Here is a 7,738-nt window from a genome sequence, read left to right as displayed (position 1 = left end):
ATTTTTAAATCTGTAATATCTTCGAAAATATTCACTTAAATCATACGGTGTAAAGGACCATATAGATCTATATTAAATGAACAATGTATCCATGGTATTTAATTGGTTAAGGATTAATGCTGTATTGGTTAAAATCGCTTCGAAAATTAGCCATTATTTGTCGTAAAAAGTAAATGACAAAAAAAAGTTATTGTGGGTTATCCATAAGAGATAGACATATACCATCGCGGACTTTTCTGTAGACCTTTTCAATGTGTATAATACTTAGTACATTATTTTGATAAAACTCGTAAGGTTCAGCCTGCGTTTGCAATGTAAGCGGAATAAATGTAATTTTTTACGACATCACATTAGAAACCTCAAAAATAGCAGTACTTCTCCACTACTTAATGGATCTTATTATACATATAAACCTTCCTCTTGAATCACTCTATCTATTAAAAAAAACCGCATCAAAATCCGTTACGTAGTTTCAAAGATTTAAGCGTACAAAGGGACATAGGGACATAGGGACAGGGAAAGCGACTTTGTTTTATACTATGTAGTGATGGATACATCAAGCTTGACTGTCATGACATCTAGTACTACTTTATAGCTGTGTTTATAGTCTGTATGCAGCAGATGTTAGGCTTCCTAACTTATTGTCTAGTATACTAGATTGTCGACCGTGGTACGCTTGGAAAGCTTTCTCTTTATCATGTTGTAGCTACGTGCACTAGCTGTGCCGCGCGTTTTCAACAGCAGATGAAGGCGCGGGCAAAATCAAGTATTTTTATGGTTCATTTGTTATTCTGATGTAAAGTTTTAAATGTTTATAGTACTTAACAGTATTAAACTATACCTACTACTGTAAAGTTTCATCGAAATCAAACCTACGACAGCGCTAGGCGATGTCTATAGAGCTTTCATATTTTCCATACTGGAAATAATTACTGCTCTAAGATATGCTACGGAAACAATAGTTTTTTTGTTAATTAAAGAGTAACAAACATACATCCACCCTGACAAACTTTCACATTAATTATAATATAAGTATTTAAACAGTATTTTTTGTATAGTGTGTTGGAAATTAGAACTTGTATTTGTAGATAAACATTACAGCATTATTTCATGTTTCTAGTCCAGGAAAATTTTAAATGTAAATGCTGTAAGGTCCAAATTTAACTAGAAAATCCCAACAGAGATTAGCCAACAGCAAATTAGACAATATTTAAGTGCAAGTTTGCATACAAACACACTCATAATATTTCCGCACACCTCGAAATTTCTTTTTTTTGGCCAAATACTACAATAATTTAGTATATTCGTACCAGAGATAATAATATTATGGTGAACATGCATATACGTAGCTCTTATTATTAAGTAAAATATTTTTCTTTGCAGTTGCATACTTCAAATGCTTTTAAATGTTTAGAATAAAATAATATAAAACTCGATAAAAGTTATGTACGTATTTGCGTGGCCTTTTTAGTCCTGTCCAATAAAATAGAGATACAATCGCGTACAGAAGCCGACGTTTCCTATCGCAGGAAAGTACGGTAGAGCACATCAAGGACAGTCGCGAATAGATAATATTAACAATTTTCCCTACTTCCTCGATTGGCTTGATTTATCTTACTTGTGCAGTTAATAATATTACCTATGTATAATATGTACTACACAACTTTCGACTTTGAAGAAAAAAGTCTACGAGAAGAGAACCTTTCTTTTGGTTTTTTTTTAGGAATGTCAGTTCAAAAGATATGACACTTAATAAGTTAAATGTCAAATGTTAAGTTTAGGTGGCCACACACTGCACACACATAAAAATTAAAATATTCTGAATATTTAAAACAAAAAAAAAAAACGATTATAATAATTCCAAATATCATCAAAACACAAAACCCTCTAGCGTACTATAAAAACACATATCATTGGCTATCTGCCTGGACATTAATGACGTCACGGTTAGAACTGATGGACCTCAGACAATAGAATGAGGTCACGTCAAATGGCCAAGGGTCCCTCCGCTATTAAATATAATTGTGACTGAATTAGCTCGAAGGTGCTGAAATTCGATTCTTTTGTTCGGAATGGATTAAAAATAGAACGGTTTTAGAAGGTTTTAGAGTAAAATAAATTGGAAATTTTATTCACAGTAAGAATAATTTTAAAATATTATGCCTTCCATGACGGATGCAGGCCGCGTGATCGGCCTTTCAGGAAGTCTTGGGGCCTATGTCCAGTAGTGGACGTCCAATGGCTGAGACAACGACGGCAGGGTTTCTGAAAACATATTAAAGAAAAATTTTCAATGGGAGACTCTATCACAATTTAGTTTGGGGGAACGTTATGCAGTAATAGTAATAATTCATATCAAACAAATTATTATATTTTCTTTTCATTAAACAAATTCTACGATTATACTAAGATTTACGAAGACCGTACACAAATAATCATAATTACTTCAAAGAAAATAGCAATTAATAAGCAGATGCTATTCGCAATGACTTACTTACTGCCCGTAAAGCATATATATTGAATAAATAAATGTTTGAGTTTTGAGTAATGAGTATATTGATATGTGAGGTATGTTTTCTGTGCACATAATTTATCGATTTACATGACAAATAGGCCAATTTGTTGTAAGTAGAGTAAAAAAACTTTTGAAGGGATAACGCATTACTTCACTTCAGCTTCAAAACAAAAAACTAAGCAATCAGGTGATGGATGGCCACCTACAAAAAAGCATTGTTCTCTTCTAAACTATTGACACTACGTCATCCTGTTATTATTTATAAGTAGTTGGATAGTTGGTGTGTATGGTGAAATAAACATATTTTATCAACCTGAAAACATATTATATAAATTTTGAAGGATTGAAAGAATGTGGTCACGAGGCGGGATTCGAACCCGCGTCTTCAGGTGGATCGAATAATTGATGATCGAATTTTTTTCTAGTTTTAAAGTTTTTATTTATATAAAGCATTTCAATGCTATAAAAAAACTAAATACCAACATCGTATTACATTTTTTATCAGTTATGTGGTAAATTACAATGTATCCAGAATTTGTAAATCTTGAACCACAAAAAAACCTAATCAATCTTGCTATTCCGTTTACATTAGCGCATCGGCTAATGAGCGTAGAACCTTCTAGAATTTAGCAAAGCACTTTAGCGTAAAGCTACCGATAATTAAAATCCGTTCTCGGTGAAAATTCGAGAAATCTCGCTCAGCAATGTTAAGCCTGTGGTTCGTGCAAACCGCAGAGCGCGAAATTCTGGTGGCACTCCGAAATCTGATTCTTAGCACGATATTTGCTTTGCTTAGCACAATTTTGAACGAACGGTCAGTTACGGAAATTAGTAGAAAAGGAAAAGTTTCGTATTTTCAGGTGAAATATTAAGATAACAATCAGTTACAATATGATAGTGATATTTGGCATTTAAATGCAAAAAAAATTAATAATTTTCATACTTTACAATTAGTACTTAACGCAGTTAACATCAGATGATTAAACATGGTTAAAAGACGTGAACGCTTCTTAGTATATAATAATTTTGTTTCGAATTTAGACTGATTCCAATCCTATCCTTTCACCACGCCCTCGTCAGTAAAACCGGGGGTTACTATTGTTATGGAAAAATATTGCAATCCGTTTTCACTGAATTATTTAAAAAAAAATACCTCATAAATAAACATCTGTTCTATAATAAACTGCAAGCTTAGTACATAAACAAATAATCAACTGGGACATGGTCACTTCCGCCCCAGATCGGTCATTGGGACGAATCAATTAGGCCCCTTGTTGCGGACGCGTCTGCAATAATTCAGATTGTACTTGTCCACTACGAGTAGTAAAATATTATAAGTAGATTTTGATGTAATAATATTATTACGATATTATTAATAATTATTAATATAATATATAATATTTATTTTGGCTTAATGTATAGTGGCTTATGTTAAAGTAAAGGTTTTTCCTAGAGAACGTAGAGGTATAAAGCCAACGTAGTCTTCTAAGATTTGTACTTTATTATGCATTGTTTTATTACATGGTTATTTTTAAATTCACTTTAGTGCCTAGTACAGGGAACTATTATTATTTGCATTAAGTAAACTATTGTATATATAATATATATATATATATATATATATATATATATATATATATATATATATATATATATATTTTTTTTTTTTTCAACTAATGCATAGAAATTAATCTGAACAATTATAATATTTTTTATAATCAAAATATTTTTTATACATTAAGTAAACTATTGTTCAGATTAATTTCTATGCATTAGTTGAAAAAATATATATATATATATATATATTTTTAGTATGAGTTTAAAAATCAAGAGAAATCAATTCACACAAATAAGGAAATTCACATAACACATAAATACTGTTCAAGGAAATAAATCCCACAAATATATTCCAATACCTGTATCAAGGCCATATATCTACCCATCTGTTAACATAATTAGATAGAACCTTCAAAACGTTAACAATACTACATCTTATCCCAGCTTTGCTCGCTCTCACGCGGTCCCGGGAGCTTCATTTAAGTGGGATTATCCTTGATTATAGCAACATGTAGCGAGGTTCGTAACGTGCGTGTAAGATTTTTAAATATATTTCGAGGAGCCTCCTCTTTGTAAGAAGGGAATATTTTCTTGTAAATTCAGGGAAATGTTGATAGTGCATTTATATCAAACGAACATAGAGCTAGAGCAAGAGCGTGATTTCGTGATCTTTTATTGTAAATGAAAACTCGTATTAGGTGTTTTTCAGTATTAGAACATTGCAAAGAGTATTTTAAAACGCACTCAGAACATCGAAAGAATGCCCTACGCCTGTTTACACTAAAATAATTTGACACAGTTGAGTTAGAATTAGCATTCACTCGTTTGATTTAAATGTACCGGATATAAAGCATGCATGTAGATAATAATATGGGCCTAAAGGCTCTGTATTCATGCTCTCATAATTTATATAGATTCCCAAGACGAAATCAAAATGTCATTAGTAATTTACCAAATTCAAAGTGGTTGTAAAATATTCGAAGTGCTGAGCTTAACGTTCATATACTTACTACCTACTATAGGAGTAACTAATGCAGAAATAGGACATAATATTTCTCACTCACACTCTTTTAACGTAAGCAGCAATACCTTTCTACAACATCAACGCAATATCTTATAACTTATAGCTAAATGTGCAATTTAAACATACAACTTAGTATGAAAAACAACGTATTTTTATTGCACAGTGCACGTAGTAAATTAACCACTAGATTCTTACATAAACGGCGTACTTGACCATAATAAATTGGGCCTTAAACACACTCTCCTTTAATTAAAACGATTTCTCACACCCTTTTATTTATGTAAAGAGATATAACATCAATCGTGCAGAAAAACCTTTATGGTTCAGTAAAAGTATTATATTTAGAAACATCAATGAATAAATATATTATGTATCATTTTGGTGAATTTCATGAGCCTGATTCGTGGCAAGAATAGCAATATTATACCGTTTGTTTCATAACATATATTTCTTTATGTAATATTTTATTTATGTTGTACATCAAATATAAATGAAAATATGTGTATCTGTATATGCTTACTTTATGCCTGATCTGTATAGAATGTATTGAATAATAGGAAATAAAACATAAATAATTTTCAAAAATTTTATTTATTTAAAGATTAAATTTATAATTATTGTAAAAGCTTTCAGATGAAGATTCAATTATAACCTCAGATATTCTTAACAAGCCACGTTAAAATTAAACTATTGTTATATAAATCTAAAAAGAAATATACTTTGATACAGAGAAACAAAAAAAGGTATATAATATAATATCAGGTATTTCCTCTTCCGTGTAATAATATTAGCTTATCTAGTTTATATTATATAAGTCTTACAATTCTCAAAGCTCTCTAAAGACCTCTTATTTTTCTCTGCAAGTGTAAATTAATAAGTTCTTTTATTTAGTTTTTTTTTTTTTTTTTATTCTTACTTTATTTAAAAGGGGTTTTGTCAACAGTTGACAATGTCACCCCCGTAAAAACAAATAACACGATATAAATTTATAAAGAATAGAAAAAATTCGATCACGAGGCGGGACTCGAACCCGCATCCTTCGCGCCATTCCGGGGCGGATGCCTTACCAACTCAGCCACTCGTGACCCGCCAGAGCAATCGAATTTATTCTATTCTTTCAGTTTTATGTGTCTGAAGGGACACACCGCGCGCCATCTATTGAGATGATTAACAACCATTTCAACATTTTTCTATTCTTTATAAATTTATATTTATAAAGCATTTGAATGCCATAAAACCAAAAATATAAATTCAACAAAAAAGGTCGTGTTCCATCGTTACAATATTGTATTCACTGAAAAGTGCTTCATATTGGTTGAAATGGTTGTTAATCATCTCAATAGATGGCGCGCGGTGTGTCCCTTCAGACACATAAAACTGAAAGAATAGAATAAATTCGATTGCTCTGGCGGGTCACGAGTGGCTGAGTTGGTAAGGCATCCGCCCCGGAATGGCGCGAAGGATGCGGGTTCGAGTCCCGCCTCGTGATCGAATTTTTTCTATTCTTTATAAATTTATATTTATAAAGCATTTGAATGCCATAAAACCAAAAATATAAATTCAAATAACACGATATTAGCAAGATATTAGCATACATAATAAAAATTAACTACTACCACCCAAATATAGTTTTATCAGCATCTTTGCTTCTCGAGAAAGAGGAAAAGCCAAGATGCTGTTACACCATCCCAGATTTAAATCACTATCTATATTAATATTGTACATTAATTGAGATCGTAAGGCCTCATTCCGAACACATTCCGTCAAAATATGTGTAACATCATCAATGACATCACATTCTTGGCAATTAGGAGATGTACTTAGCTTTAACAGAAATTTAAACTTATTTGACGGGATGTGCCCCGAACGAAGTCTCATCAAAATAACAGAATTTTTCCTATTACATTTATCAGAATCGAACCAGGGCGATGTAGGAGGCTGACACTGAATCGTCCTATACCAAATACCTTTTGTGAGTGAGCGCTCATTAAAATATTCATGCCATAAATTACGACACATTTTTTTTGCACAGGAAAGTACTTCGGAATAAACCGGTAGACTATTAAATAATACTCCGTCACTAATTGCCTGCCTAGCCACAGTGTCAGCCTCCTCATTGCCCGGGATGCCTACGTGTGAAGGAATCCACTGGATAACTAAGGTTTTATTTTGGGATTGAAGTTTACAGATGGTGTCTAGAATAGTGTAGGCTATCGGAAACCCTCGACCTCTCGAAGGTAGCCGAGCCAAGTGTAACAAAGCACTTTTTGAGTCAGATAAAATGACAAGGTTATTGCAATCCACCGTTGACAAATAAGACAACGCTTCCAAAATCGCAACTAACTCACAGTGCATAACAGATAAATTAGCATTCATCTTTAACGCAAGGCGTGTATTTTTTTGTGGGTCATAAAAAGCTGATCCACGTCCATTTTCATCCTTTGAACCATCTGTAAACAACTTATAACATGTATTATAATTTTTAAATAAATATTCTGAACATATGCTTTTAATATTAGCCTTACATAGTTTGCTTTTACTCATATTCAAACCTTCAATAACAACACAGATATTCCCAGAAATATCAAAGTAATTCATCCATTTGTCTAATGAGAAATAGTCTAAAAGTGAGTTTGAAGCTA

General features: G+C 32.0%; 2 non-coding genes across 2 annotated transcripts; one reads left to right on the top strand and one right to left on the bottom strand.

Moving 5' to 3' along the window:
• Positions 1–6,105: 6,105 nt before the first annotated feature.
• TRNAS-GGA (transfer RNA serine (anticodon GGA)) lies at positions 6,106–6,181 on the bottom strand. The gene has a single exon. It is a non-coding gene; the product is annotated as a tRNA-Ser (tRNA).
• A 328-nt stretch (positions 6,182–6,509) lies between these two features.
• Positions 6,510–6,585, top strand: TRNAS-GGA (transfer RNA serine (anticodon GGA)). Its single transcript has one exon. It is a non-coding gene; the product is annotated as a tRNA-Ser (tRNA).
• The last annotated feature ends 1,153 nt before the right edge of the window (positions 6,586–7,738 follow it).

This window comes from Colias philodice, chromosome 6 (genome assembly GCF_061535455.1).
Source record: "Colias philodice isolate Cphi_HAF_F1 chromosome 6, ilColPhil1 Martin Lab GWU primary, whole genome shotgun sequence".
NCBI lineage: Eukaryota > Metazoa > Arthropoda > Insecta > Lepidoptera > Pieridae > Colias > Colias philodice.
The sequence above is the reverse complement of the archived record's forward strand: the minus strand, read 5'-3'. Positions and strand labels throughout refer to the sequence as shown.